Below are 15217 nucleotides of genomic sequence, written 5' to 3' on the forward strand. Positions count from 1 at the left end.
TCGGCGCTGCCGCCTCGGGCTGTTCAGTCGCGGCGCCGCTCGGGTGCTCCCAGGAATCTTCTTTAATGCCGGCCTGAAACCTCGAATCCTGAATAGGGCAGCTGGCCGCCTTCAGTGCGGCCCCAGCCTCCGGGATCCTGGCTGCATCCACAGCAGCCCTGGCGCCGTGTTCCCTGTTTCAAGACTCGCTTTTGCAGCTAAGAATCAGTTCTTTTCCTGCTCCACACTTCAAAGCTGTTGCCGGTAAATGAGGCAGCCTCTCCTGCCGGGGGCAAAGTGGCGTTGAGCCCCCACGACCGGCCAGCAGCAGCAGTCCTCCCTTAAGAGATGGCCAGAGGAAGGTCCACAAGTTTCCCGGCTGCCTGAGGCCCAGTGGCCACCTTTTCCACCTCAGCTACTCCGCGCCAGCCGCCGCAGCCGCCGCCATCTTGAAACTCCCCCATGCTCAGTTTTGATGCCCAGTGTCCCAGGAGGGGCACAGAGGCTGGACCCCACATACTCGGAGGTCTGTGGTTGGCCTCCCTGGTGACCTTAGCTCTCCCAGGTCACCTCAGTCCTTCCAGGTGACTTCAGTCCCTCTGGATTTCACCAGCTCTCCTGGTTGATCTTAGCTCTCCCAGGTGAAATCGGTCCTCCCCAGTAACCTCAGCATTCTCAGGTGCCCTCAGTCCCCCTGGTTTACATCAGACTTCCTAGGTGACCTTAGCCTCCCATGTGACTTCAGCTCTTTCAGGTTACCTTTATTCAGTGTTCTCAGGTATTCTCAGCCTTCCCAGCTGACCTGGGCCCTCCCAGGTGACCTCAGCCCTCACAGCTGACCAAAGTACTCCCTGGCAACCTCAGTCCTCCCATTTGACCTCAGCCATCCCAGGTGACCTCAGCTGTCTCAGGGCACAACCTTGCATGGTGACTTTGGCTCTTGCAGGAGGTGGGTTACTGTGAGGGAATGAGCCACATTGCTGCCATCCTGCTCATGCACCTAAACGAGGAGGACGCCTTCTGGGCACTGGTCCAGCTCATGACAAATCAGCGTCACAACATGCACGGTAGGTGAACAGCTGCCCACAGTGCCTTGTGCAGCGAAGCCGGGGATGGCCACACGGGCCAAGTGATGGTGGCTTACAGCCACGGCACCGTCCCTCTCTAACGGTTTATGAGTCTCCAGGACAGTCCCCTAAGGACAGTCCCACAGCAGCCCAAGTCTGGACAGGGACCCGTAACCCTGAGTTGGACCCCTTATGTCTCCATCAGAGAAGGGACCCGCAGCCTCGCTGTGGCCTGCTTTCTGTTTCCTGTGGCCACGGCCCTGTGGCCTCGTCCTTGTCCAGGCCTTTTTTTCCTTTCTGCTGGTCCTTCTGCCTCACACTGGCCATCCCTGCCAGCCACCCTTCCAATAACCAGACAGAGCTCAGTTGGCAGCGTCTCCCCAACTGGTGTCCCCCAGCCAGACCTGTAGTCTAAGAGACAGCCACACCCCCCCATCACTCACACCTGTCACCCCAATGGCCACACACGGCTCCAACGTGGCTGACATCGCCCTTCAATCCGCCATTGTCCTTCCTTACTGCCTAGAAGTCGGCCCAGTTCTACTGGGGCCTCATCCCAGGACACAGCTGGACAGCAATTCTACCCATGCTTGAGAGGACATCCCCACCCATTGTCCTCAAGGCTGAGGACACATAGTGGGGTCACTGGGTGGGAAGAGGAAGTAACCTTGAGTTTGGGGGGCACCCTGCAATGCCCAACTCCTCCAGCCTTGGACCTCAGCCTTCCCAGGTTACCTCAACTGCGTCAGTGTACGGCCTTGCATGGCTGGCTCCACCTGGCTGGGGAAGCAGGTGCTCATGTGGGGGGACCTTGTGTTTCTCAGGATTCTACATACCAGGAGCCCCAAAGCTGCGCAGACTGCAGTCCTTTCATGGGCAGTTGCTCAGAACAATGCTTCCGCAGCTACACAAGCACTTGGTGAGTGAACCTTCCCCTCGCCTCCTCCCTGGAGGGCCTGGGTACCGCCAGGTCAGGGGGACAGGGAAAGCCCGAGCCCCTCCTGCCACGGTGAGGGGCATAGTCACCAGAGCCTTTTCTGGAATATGTGACTGTCAATGGGTTTAAAGTTTGGTTTCCTTTTCCTTCACCTGGAGGGACAAAAGCACGGGGACTAGGGGCAGACTCAGGCTGACCAGGGATAAGGACATTTGGTCATCCGAGGATCTGTGCAGGGGGCAGGGGCCAGACTGGAGGGAGCCCTGGCCACCACCCCCAGGTATGTTGCCCCTTGAGAAACTGCCTGCCAGAGGGCCCTGCAACTGGCAGCTTTTCAGGCCAACCCAGGGGTCCCTGAGCACCTGTGTTCCTTCTGTCAGGGCGACCAGGGAGTGAGAGCAGATGTATACGCCTACTGGTTCAGCCAGTGTTTCATCGAGGAGGTAAGGCCACGCAGGGACACCCCGGGCTGGACACCCTCCTTCCGCTCAGCACCTGGCTCCCCCAGCCTGGGCATGTGGCTCCCTTGGTCGAACCCAGATGATCCCACCTCACAGGATGCATAGACACATCCCTGCTAGACAGACAGGCCAGGCCTTGCAGAGGCCTGTCCCATGTGGGAAGCCAGGCCTCTGGGTCAGAATCACGGGCCAACCCAGCCATGACCTATCCTGGAAGAGCCCTAGGAAGCCCTGAGCCCCCAGCAGCCCCTTTGTCCGGGAGACACGCCTCTCTGCTCTGAGTTCACCCCTTGAGAAGCTGCAGGACCGTGTCTCAGGCAGCCTCATGGAGAATCTCCTCCCTGCTTGGGACTCCACACTACAAAGTGAGGCCCCAGTGGGCGGACTTCAAACCACCAGGGCTCGGCCCAGCCAGGCCTGCATCTCCCACACCTGCTCTTCCCGCAGATCCCTTTCCACCTCTCCCTGAGGATTTTCGATGTGTACATGTTGGAGGGTGAGCCAGTGCTTACAGGCATGGCATTCACAACGATGAAAATCTATGCAAGTAAGTATGCCTGTTCCCCAGGGAACTCAGGGTGGCAAGCAGGCAGGACAGGACCTGGCCTGCCAAGGGCAACTGTTTACACTGACCACAAGGCCACCTCAGCCCAAAGTGAGCCAGTCATGGATGGGAGAGGGGTCGAGCCAGGCCAAACATGGGGGGTGGGGCAGGGCACCGTGGGTGTTTCCAGACAGAAAGCCCACCCCCTGACATGACACTGACAGAGGGCAGGAGCGGGGAGGGCACTTTCCTGGCCTGGTCTGCTTCTGGCCCTGGCCTCCCATGTGCACCTGGAACCCAGGTATGGCCAAGGCAGGACCCCGCAGCCACCCAGGAGGAGGTGCCCTGAAAGTGAGCAAGGTCCGGGCACTGAATCACCCAGGGGGGACCTATTCTAGCCTGGCTCCCATCCCCATGTTTAGAACTCCTCCAGAAGCTGCCCCAACAGGGCATCGTGCAATTTTTCACCGAAGACCTCGGCAGGGACTGGGCTCTCAGTGACGATGAGGTGCTGAGGCAACTTCGCGTTTCTATGAAAAAAGTGCATGGAGCCAAGTGTGGCCTGGCCCCCTTAGGTGAGTGCAGCAGTAGGTGCCCTGGTGACTCGCCATTGGGGGCAGTAAATAATCAGGAGTCCGGGGAACCACCAGCCCTGTCCTGGGGGCTTTCTGCCTCCTCTTCCCCTCCTCTGCTCTAAGAAGCTTCTGAAAGCAAGGTCAGCAGGGCCTCAGGGCAGGTGCTGTCCTCAGAAGCCTCAGAAGCAAGGAGGGGGATGTCTCCATCTGCCACCAGCTCCTCCCCCACACCCTCTAGTTCTTGTTCTCCAAGACCCCCTGGTGGCCACAGCAGCCTTCAGACCTATGTGTTCACGCAGAAGACCCCACCTGAGAGCAGCAACTGCCCCCCAGAGAGCAGCAGGGCACCCCTCCCATCCTGAACTCCCACACAACGTCGTCAGGACAAGCCCCGAGCCAGACACTGAAAAGAATCGTGTACCAAAGCTCAAAAGGACTCAGGGCGAGGGCACACATGGGACCCTCAGGCCTGAGGCAGTACCTAGAGTTCTGCTGAGTGTGGGAATGGTCCAGTCCTGGCAAGGAGCAGATGACCCTAGAGAGCAGAGGGGCCAAGTACCTGGTGGCATCTCAGCCAGTATGGGGAGAGGCCCCCATGCAAGGGGGTCAGGTGACAGGGTGTCTCACGCTTGAGTTCTGAGTCAAAACTGATGCCCAGGCCCAGCTCCTATGGGGTGAGGGCCTGATGCAGAAAGCCTGAGCCAGCCCGAACCAAACACCACGTGGATGTCCCAGGAGCAGCTAGAGGTGCCCTGCCGGTTCCCAAGCCTCAGGCTGAGCACACCCTTTGCTTTGGGGTCATCAGCCTGCAGGAATGTCCTCAGTGTCAGGCCAGGGAGGCCACACAGCAACCAGGAGCACTGCAGGGAGCCGGGTCCATGGGACGTGTCCTGGAAGGGCCGGATAGGCTCCGTGTGGAAGCTGACCATGTCTGCTTTTCTTCCAGCGAGAAGAGATGAATTTCCAAGGGAGATCCTGGGCCTGGATCTGGTGTCATCAGGACCCGGGCCTCGGCTGGCCTCCCGAAGCATGGAGATTCACCCCAGAGATGTCGGACTGGCCGTCTCTGGCCCACCAGGCCAGGTCCAGCGGCTTTGGGAGGCCGAGGCCCAGCGGCATGAGGGGGCCTGTGCAGAGCCCAGGACTGCGGGTCTCTCACTGGGTGCCCGGGGAAATCAGGGTGTGGCTGGCCTGTCCCCAGTCCAGGACAGGCCACCAGTAATATGGAAACTCCTGCAGTGGAGCTCGCTGCCAAACCTCCCCAGCGATGTGGACTTTGGGGCCCCATGGTTCCCCAACGTCAGCTTTCAACAGGAGTGCTGGGTCCGTGCCACTTGTCCATCAGCTGTGGCCACCCCTAGGGCCATAGAACAGGCCCAGTCCTTCACCCCCACGGTAGCCCCATTACCAGGTCCTGTCTTGCCTACTGAAGGCTCACTGAGGGCTTGAGCCCAGCTCTCCTATTTTGTAGGAACCCACAAAATAAATTGTTGTCAGTTACAATGTGCCTGTTTCTGTGGCTCCCAGAGCTCTGTAGGAAGCACAGGACACTCTGGGGCAGGAGAAAGGTCAGGGTCTTGCAGCCCAGGCCACAGACCAGCTTCTCCTGGCCTCCCCCTGGCAAGGGCCTCAGCAGGCCGATGGCCACCCAGAGCCCAGGTTCCCACATACCTCATTAGAGGCCACAGGCCCACAGCCTCCCACTCTCAGCTGACAGCAGGGTCAAGGCCATCAAGTGATTTACTGTGATTCAACCTTTGCCTGGCAAGGGCCCAGGGAGGACTGGCGGGGAAGTAAAGGATTATGGTGCCAGGTGATATGGGACAGGGAACGACAATCTGTGTAAAGCGTCCCTGGGATGATCCACAGTCACCTCTATTTCTGGAAGTTCTGGAGGAACTTCCTTCCCTCTTTTCCTCCTCCACTTCCTCTCTATTCCTGCTTCTGGCATCTGGTACCCTCGCATCCTGAGCCTGTGTGGGGGCAGGTCACCATGGATGCTGCTGACCACTGGCCAAGGAAAAGGACAGGGAGGGAAGCGTGGTGGAGTCAGAGTCGGCAGCTCATCTGGCTGGTGGAGGTGGGGGCGCTGACCCAGGAGCAGACTGAGACCTCGCACATGTGCATGTGCACATGTGTGCTTGTGTGCACGTGTGTGTGTGCGCACCTGTCGTCCCTGGTTTCTGCTCTAAGACCCTGTCCATGACCCCAAGTGACCCCACCTGTACCCTTGCTGACATCTTCAGAGACCTATCAGGGCTCCCAGCTGGTGAATACTGGACTTGGTGATGTCATCCTCACGATGTCACCATTACATAAACAAACGCACTCCCTGAGGGTCTCCTCTCACACAGATCAGAAGGGTGACATGTTCTTGTCCTATTAGTATTTTCTCATCTCGTCAATTCTTTTTATCCATCTTCCTCCTCTTACTGATTGGGTATGAAGGGGGTTCTTGATGTGCAGTGAAGGGAGTCAGGCCCAGAAGGACAAACACCACATGGTCTTGATGTCAGAGGTAGGGTCCAGGGGGCCCGGTAGTTGGCCTCAACACACCCAGTCCTCTGTCCAGGTTCGTGACTCTGCCCCAGGAAAGAATTCAAGGGCAGAGTCACAGTAGATGGTGAGAACTAGTTTATTGTGACAGATAAGAAATGCAGGTTGCACAGAGAGTGTGGCATGCTCCAGACACTGAGCAGGGCCCACACCAAGTCTAACACACAAATAAGCTCAGTACAGACATCAAGTCTAACACAAAAGGAAGAAAAACACCTTAACGTTCAGTATAAAGTGCAGGCTGGCTCCAGAGAATGAGCAGCCGCTTGCTGAAAGTAAGTTCGATACAAAGTGAAATATACACACCTCAGCCTGCAAAGTACAGGTGGCCTCCAGGACAGTGAGCTGCGACCCCACCTTCAGCTGTAATTTGGCTTTTATAGTTTCTCTATCAAATGAATATTCAGTTAAGGAGGTGGCTCCCAGTTATATGCACCAGAATGTTCAGCGCTCTTTATTGAGCACACCCAGCCACTGGATTGTATAAGTCAGCCCCCGTGGTCTCATTTTCCTGGTGTTGGTGTTGAAAATAGGTCTAACTGGCAATGGTAACTTTCCTCTAGGGGAGAGCTAAGAGAAGGGGGCCTGAGACCCCAGGGAGTGGCTGGAAATTCAGAGGCATGTCCTGAAACTGGAGCCCAGGGAAACTGAACACATCCTATATCAATACTATTAAAGTTGGCCAATAAATCACTGTAGGATAATTTATTGCAATAAAATTTTTCACAGAGAATAATGATTTAGTATATAGTTGCATATGTTTTCTGTTCTTGAGTTCTGTGTGTGTGTGTGTGTGTGCATGTATGTGTATGTTTGACACATAACGTAAATTTAAACTTTGTAATGCAAGGTGCCACCTTCACTAGTGCCTAAGTAAAAGCATACTTTCTTTCTGTAGAGTCCTTATATACAGTAAGTGCTACTTTTTTCAATCTGTTGGAGTCCTAGGATCCTATCAGTTTTGGTGTAGGTAACCAAAGGTGAGGGTACTGTGATGGAATAAAGAGTCACTGGAGTCAAAGGATGTGACCTGGACTCATTCACTGGCATTCAGCCATATGTCTCACGACCTGACCACCAGTTTCCTAACTTGTAAAATGGGGGAAAATCCTCTTCACCTCCTTAACTTTTACCTGGAACTCCCAGCCCCTTTGATTTTCTAATCTGTGCTCCAGAACTTGGTCTGAGCAGGGAAAGAGCACACGATATGGGATGTGGAGACAGAAAATGATAAGAACAATCTTTTCCTTAAAGGGTGTTTGGTTACATGGACACTTGCCCAGGATCACTCATGTAAAGTTTATTCAGAGGGTGCAGGTGGACTGAACTGAAACTAGAACGCCAGCAGGAACCCAGGAAGCGCTGGGAAACAGCTGCTGGTCCCCGTCTTAGGCATCACATCTCTCGCCCCTGCTTTTTATCACGGCAACCGGCTGCTGTCTGTTCCCACCGGTGGGGCTCGTGCCACTGAAAACCTGCCTTTGCTTACCTGTGGCTTCTGCTTCCTCGTGACTTTGAGCTGCATGTGGCTTTGGCTGTCCTGCTGAGCCCAAATCTACCTTGTGACATCTCCCATGCAACCTTTCAGCTTCTGCCCCACTAACTCTCAATCTCCCAGTTCACCAACTCCAGATTTTCTAGAAAATAATCCGATCGGTCTCATCACTTCCTTTTGGAGTAGCCCATCAGTTACGAAGAAGGGGGACGTGCTGGCCTTTGGGCAAAAGTGCAAACCTCTGTAGATGGAAAGTGTGGCAATGTGGAGAAAATCACAGCTCCTGACCCTCAGGAGGGGACTATGTGTGGATTAGCTCCAGCTAGAAAGACGCTGCACGAAAGGACACTGAAAGCAGCGGTCGAGGAAAAAACACAACCAACAACAACAACATACTCAATAGAGTCCAAACACGGCGTTCAGCAAATTTTTCAACAGAAACCCCGCAGTCCTGGAAAGAATGGCATGCAGAGGTCAAGTGCAAAGGAAGAAGAAAAGCAAGTCATTCAAACCGAGAGGGCTACTCTATCCCCCAAAGTCTCCTTCAAACACGGAGAGAGAAAATCCGAGAATTCATCAGGACACCAGACCCCTCCTGAAAAATTCCAAAGCCAGTTCTTCCGTCTGAAAGAAGATGCCGGCGTGTAACAGACGCGCATGCGACAAAGCAAGTACAGCGACGGATTCAGAATACACGAAACCTGTCATCGCCGGGAGCAAACCGCTCCCCGTCCCCGGGGCCGCGTCTCCCGCCGCGCCTGCTTCTCCCGCCCGGCCGGGCGCCCCTCGCCGGCGTCCCTCCCCGCCGTCCGCATTCCGCCCCTCCGCTACCCCGTCGGGAATCGGGGGACCCTCCTGAGGCGCCCCACGTCGCCCTCCTCTCGCCCGACACTACCCCCGCCTCACCCGGGCCCTACCTGCTCCGCCGCGCCGCCCCGCTCGCAGGTCTCCTCGTTCCGCCGCCGCCGCTGCCCCGCGCCGCACTCTGGTCCGCACGCGCTAGAGGCCCCTGTTCACATCATCTCACATAGTACATACGTGCAACTTCTTAGTGAAGAAAGTAATTTAGAGCACAGATTACTGGGTGTGAACTTTTTCAGGGAGCACACAGACTTCTAAATAAATTGATTCTAGGTGATATTGGGTGTTTTTTCTCTCTTTGGGTATAAGACGATTAAAGTTTGCATTGTTACTTATTTTGCACTTGAATTCATTCATTGGCTTAGCAAATATTTGTTCAGCAGCCTCTACCAACCCAGACCAGTGCCAAATAGAGGATGCATATCTACCCATCCCTTTAAAGTTCCACAGTCTGAGTAGCCTGGATCTTGCTTTTTCCTCTAGAAATGTACAGAACTATTCTCCATTTCCTCCCAAAAGTTACAAAATAGCACATTTCTCTTGAAATTAGAAATTTAAGTAAAAGTTCTATCCAGTATTGGATTTCAGGCTTTACATTCAGTAGTTGTTACGTGGGAATATTACTTGCCCTGGCTATATTATGTCTGTTAGAAGGGAAAGAAGGAAAATAGGTACAAAAAGCACTTTAAAATCATAAATTTTTAAATTAGTAAATTAGCAAATTATGTACATAAAGTGCTATTTGAAAATATAATATTATTACTACCACAATTAACATCATCATCAAAAGCATATTTTCTAGTCTTCCTTTAACATGGGAAATTCAGTTGGTCATAAATTATAAATTTATACATGAGACATACACTAGAATAAATGGTGTATATTTAAATATCTAAATAATATATAACCTTGAAGATACTGTGCTTAGCATAGCAACTTCATTTTCACAGTTCCAAATGTGTTACAGATCATGACTAGGTCCATATGATGCCGAAAAAAATTTACCACTTCCAATTACTTAACTATTCGGCATTATGTAAATAAACCATGAATTTTTCACTTTCTATCTGTGAATACACCTCTTATTGGGCAATGTTGTTATTTGAATAAGAAGTATTATTTGCTGCTTTGTGATCACTCTGGAAGTATGGAGAAAAGATATATAAATCCATAGAATCATTACTTAGTTTGAATTTCATATTTTAAGAAACTATTAGTGGCAGGGAAAAGGAAAAATATGAGAGGTGGAGATTTTAATAAAAAATAGTCTTTCCACCCTTGCAGATGTACATCACATGTGTCCTTTCCTAAACCTCTGTCTCTGGATCCAAGAAAAATGCTGTCATGGCTTAGACCTACCTGCCCTTCCCAGAGACAAAGGACAAGAAATATTATCAGATGATTATTTGCAACCTCTGCTTATCCATCACCTTCTAATACAGGTTGAAGGAACTTGAACTAGTCATACAAAGAGCCACATTCACCTATTGTTTCTCCCTGACTCTAAATAGTCCTGCTCTCGTATGGTGATCATTTGACCACATGGATACCCAGAAACCAAGCACAATGTAAAGAAACTCTTTGTAATTTTCTTATACCATAGATATCCGGGCTCCCTCTATGTGTTGTTAATAATCATTCTCATTTTAAAGATAATCTAGTTCTAAGTATGGTCAACGCAACTCTCTAAGGTGCATAAAAAGCAGTCTGTCTTGTGCACATCTGCTTGGTTCCATTTCTTATCTGGTAGCAGCTACCTAAAATTTCTGCTTTTAGCTAAGGGAAGTGACCTACAGTAAAGATGTATAACGTACATCCTGATCCGTGGTGTAAGTTCCAAATGTCTTTGGGGTCACTGCTCAAAAATGGTGCCAGAGAGTAAAGGCTGCATGTTAGGAGCATTAGGAATTGCCTGTTTGCTTCTCATTTAGCTCTTACCTGGCTTGTGCTGCTGGGGACCTGGCTTGCTTCTCTGGGAGGAGTGGGAGGATGAATATTTCAGAAAAACAAATAGCCTCCTTGAGAGACTCATAAAGCCACAATTGCGAAAAGGGTCTGCTACTTAAGGCAATTAACTGGTCATCTACCACTTTGCTATTTGCTTAGGTGTGTGGAATAAAATTTATTGTATCTAGACAGTACCATTAATGTTTCAATATTAGATTGAGTCACATGAAATTGCTTTTGTTGTAGGTAAAATATCGTCCAACATTAGTAGTTTTGTAAAGTTTAACCTAATACTTAGGAATATTTTTGTTCCTTTCCCCTAAGCAACTTTTCCATAGAGATGGAAAATAATGCTCACAAATTCAAAGAATATTGATATTCTGATCTGCCCACCTGTTTGTAGAATGGTAAATTCCTTTTAATAAGTTCTAGCTAGAAGCTGCCTTTTAAAAGATCTGTTTAGAGTTGCGAGACTAGTTCATGAGTAATCTTTAGTATTTAAGGCAAAATAACCTTTCTTCTGCTCACAAATTAGGAGCTCCAGTAAAGTCTGGTCTGTAAATTATCCTACTTGCTTCATTCTACAATTTGTCACATACAGGCTTATTTGGATATAGGAAAGAGAAAAATTAAACATAACTACATAAATATATGTAGTGACTGCAAGAAGTATTCCAACTTCAGAATTGTCCCCCCTCACTGGTTGGCAAGAGCATGAACATCAAGAGAGTTCTATAGATCAGTTTTGTATCAGAGAATATTAGAGATTTGAGGGCACAATTCAAACTACTGTAATGAATAGCTGCTTAATGCATTCAAACGGTCTTTGGACATAAAGGCATTTGGAGTAAAATTTGTGAGGTAAAAGAGCAGCATTCATGGGTGTTTAGCTACTTAGGAATATTTCACACTCTTCCACCTAAGAATTTTTTACCTTTTGTTGACAGAAAGTATTAATTTAAACTATAAAAGAAGCTGCTGTTGTCCAGTCCTTAAAAGAGTGAGGGTGAAGAGATATGTGCAGAAGGTGTGTGTTTTGAGAAAAGATGCAATAAGACACAAAAAAGAAGCAGGCTGACAAAGAGTCTAGCAGAGACTGGCGAAGACATGTTAAATACTTCTACTATTGACGCATGGATATTTAAAGGCAGGAATAAAGCTCCCCCAGAAATAACTGAACCAAACAACTGAAGTAAGGATGGATATTTTTGGCCAGCTTCTTGATGCTTAGGCACCATGAGTGAGAGAAAATAAGTGCTGACCTTTAAGTACAGTCCAACTAGGTGAAGCAGTGATTGGTCTGAACATTAGACAGTTCTAGAGGATATCTGTTGTGTGTAAAATAGTATTTTGATTAAAATGATTTGGTTGGCAACTAGAAATAAATTTTATTTGGTTTATTTAACTAAAAGTATGTCCTCAGGTTTAAAAGTGTGAACAATCACACATAATTGACATGAGTTATGAGTGTATTTCAAATCTCACTGAGGGGAAGAAATTCAGAAAATTGTTCTCTACTGGCAAATCTTGTAGCATCCCCAGATACCTGGTGACTGCTATTCAGAGGTTGAGAAATGGATCAAGGCTTGTTTCACCCAACTGTTTTTTGAGTTCTTTGAAGAGATGACCTGAAATCTGACCTGTTCAGTTATAACTAGTTTCTAAACTATATCCACCCTGAATTTTCTGTATCTCTGGATCCAAGTAAAGTCTTCTCATAACATAACACCATTGTTCCCAGAGACCGAGGACAAGAAGAGCCCTCCCTGCACCTGCTACCCCTGTGGCACTTCTAATTTTGGGCCACAACATTATCCTGGAATCCTCACAGTTCTTAAATCGACACTCTGCACAGTAAATATGATTGTCAGGTTATATAGGAGAATCTTTGTGACCATTTTGTGAAGTTTCAGGGATATGGAAGCACACCAGTCTCGTAAAATGATCACTTGGATTTATTTTGCAGAAACCATCACAAGCGTTATCCACAATCTGTTTCCACTTTTTATTAAAATATATACATTAAAGGCTTTCTGTAGCTTCTAGCCCTCTCTGGTCAAATAGCCTCTACTAATGGGGAACTATGTGCAGCTGTTCCAGGTAATGTCACTAGTGGTTCATTATGTATATCACCATAAGCCGTGTATATAAATTATGCTTAGTGTGTTATAATTATGAGCACTAACAGTGCATAGCATCAATAAGGCCATTTAATATGCAAACAGTAAGTAGTAACACTAGTAATGTCACCAAGCAGCAATGCTTGATAGCAGCAGGTACATTCAGTCAGCCTATGGCCACATCTCTCATCATCAGAAAGACGTGGAACAGAGCCAGTCATCGGTTTAATGAACACACAGCCAAGTACAGACTTCGTATGTAGACTTGCTTAATGGATGGGAAAATAAAACCTGCAAGGTGTTTTCTTAAGAAATAGGGAAATCCCGCACAATGTGACCCATTTTACAAAACAATGGATTTTTGGAGATCTAAAAAGTAGATTTGGATGGACATGGGGAAAGACCTATCCACCTTTGCATTTAAAACGGTATCTGTTGAAATTTCCTGACACATCTGCCCTTATGTTTCCACTAAATGCCCATGGACAATTAGAAAGAAATATGGACACTCAGAACTACCACAAGAACGAGGATTGACAGACAATTTGTAGACAGAATCCTGGAAAATTTTCTCCTGGCTCCCTGCCAATGAAACTGGATTAAAGAACACGGTGGACAGACACCAAGACACAATTGATAGGAATCTCGGGTGTACTCACCGACCAGCTGACCAGGCTGAACAGGGTCTACATTCAAATGGTCAAGCGTTGGCCTTAGGGCAAGTCTGCATAGATCATTTCTTTGTTTTGTGGAAACATATTAAAAAACATATCTGCACAAGAGAAAAGGAATTCCCTGAATAGGAAGAGACAGATCAGATGATGGAATATATTTTTACCTGGAAAAAAATCACATTTTAGAAAACTCTGGCATCTTTTCAGTCCAAAATTATAATACCAGGATGAAATTTATAAAGTAAGCAGTAAATGTCAGTATTTACACTAGCCAGAAAATTGAATTATTAGTATGGAGAATAAATTCTCAAATTTAGTCAAGACAGGAAAAACAGAAAGAGAAAAAAGGATGGATGAAAAAGTCTCTGATGTGACAGGATGCCCAGGCTAAAACAATAGTTTTCTAAAGAAAAACAAAACAAACAAACCAAAAAACCCACAAAAGAAATAGAAGAGGAGACCCATCAAAGACACAGCTGACAAACCACTACCGGACTGACATAGACTGGTTGCCTGGGTCAGAGGCCCTCACGTCGAAAGGTCTCACCACGCTCTCACCGCTCCCAGTCCCTTTCATAAAGCTCCACTCTTGAATATGAGCCAAGGATTAACAGAAATTTGAAGAAACTGTCCAAAATTGAAGACAAAGACCAAAATGAAGAAAAGTTTAAAAGAATCTTTCAGGATAAAGAGATTGAGATTGAAGACATTTTTTAAAAAATTACTAATATACTTAGGGAGATAAAAGAAGGTACTTATTCATGAAACATAAGTAGGATGCAATAAAAACAGGATAATCTGGTCAGAAAAGCCCTACTGAAAATTTAAAATATAACAGCAATAATTTAGAAGTTAGTAGACTAAAATATAATGATGAAATCTCAAAAGAGCAGAGCAGTCACACACACATACACACAATACACACACACAGAGTAAATTGACAGAGAGAAGACGGGAAAATTAGAAAAAAATTCCTGGTGATCCGACATCCGAGTGAGTCTTTTTCACTTCTAGAATTAAGTTCCAGCAAAAAATTCAAAAAACTTGGAAATAAGTAATCCAAGAAATAATTCAAGAAAAATTATCTGAATTCTGGTCATGAGTTCCCAGGGCCCACCAACTGTCTAGCACAATGGATGAAAATAACCTTATATGAAGTCAGGGTATCATGAAATTCAGAAAAGTAGGATGAAGATAAAAAAAGAAATGAAGAAGAAAAAGTGTGATTCCTGCAGTGCCAAGAATGAAAATAGCATTGGACATTTCAATAACAATTTGGGATGCTGTAAGTATTGAACAAATATCTTCAAATTTTCTGGGGAAATTACTTCCAGCCCAAGGTTCTATACACTTTAAATTACTAATCAAGAGTGAGGTAAGAATAAACACATTTTAAACAATGCACTATCCCAAATGGACAAAGAGTTGGGCTGGTTCCAACGCTTAGCTTTTGTAAAGAGTGCTGCAATGAACATTGGAGAACAGGTATACCTTCGACTTGATGATTTCCATTCCTCTGGGTATATTCCCAGCAGTGGGATAGCTGGGTCATATGGTAGATCTATCTGCAATTGTTTGAGGAACCTCCATACCATTTTCCATAGAGGCTGCACCATTTTTCAGTCCCACCAACAATGTATCAGTGTTCCCTTTTCTCTGCAACCTCGCCAGCATTTATCATTCATGGTCTTTTGGATACTAGCCATCATAACTGGGGTGATATCTCAATGTGGTTTTGATTTGAATTTCCTGAATCCTGAGTGATGTTGAGCATTTTTTCATGTGTCTGCTGGCCATTTGTACATCTTCCTTTGAGAAATGACTATTTAGCTCTTTTGCCCATTTTTTAATTGGGTTAGTTGTTATTTTGCTATAAAGTTGTTTCAGTTCCTCGTATATTCTGGATATTAATCCTTTGTCAGATGTATATCTTGCAAATATTTTCTCCCAGTCTGTTGGTTGTCTTTTATTTTATTTTTTATTTTTTTCATTTTTTGTGAC

The sequence above is a fragment of the Cynocephalus volans genome, chromosome 4, assembly GCF_027409185.1.
Source record: "Cynocephalus volans isolate mCynVol1 chromosome 4, mCynVol1.pri, whole genome shotgun sequence".
NCBI lineage: Eukaryota > Metazoa > Chordata > Mammalia > Dermoptera > Cynocephalidae > Cynocephalus > Cynocephalus volans.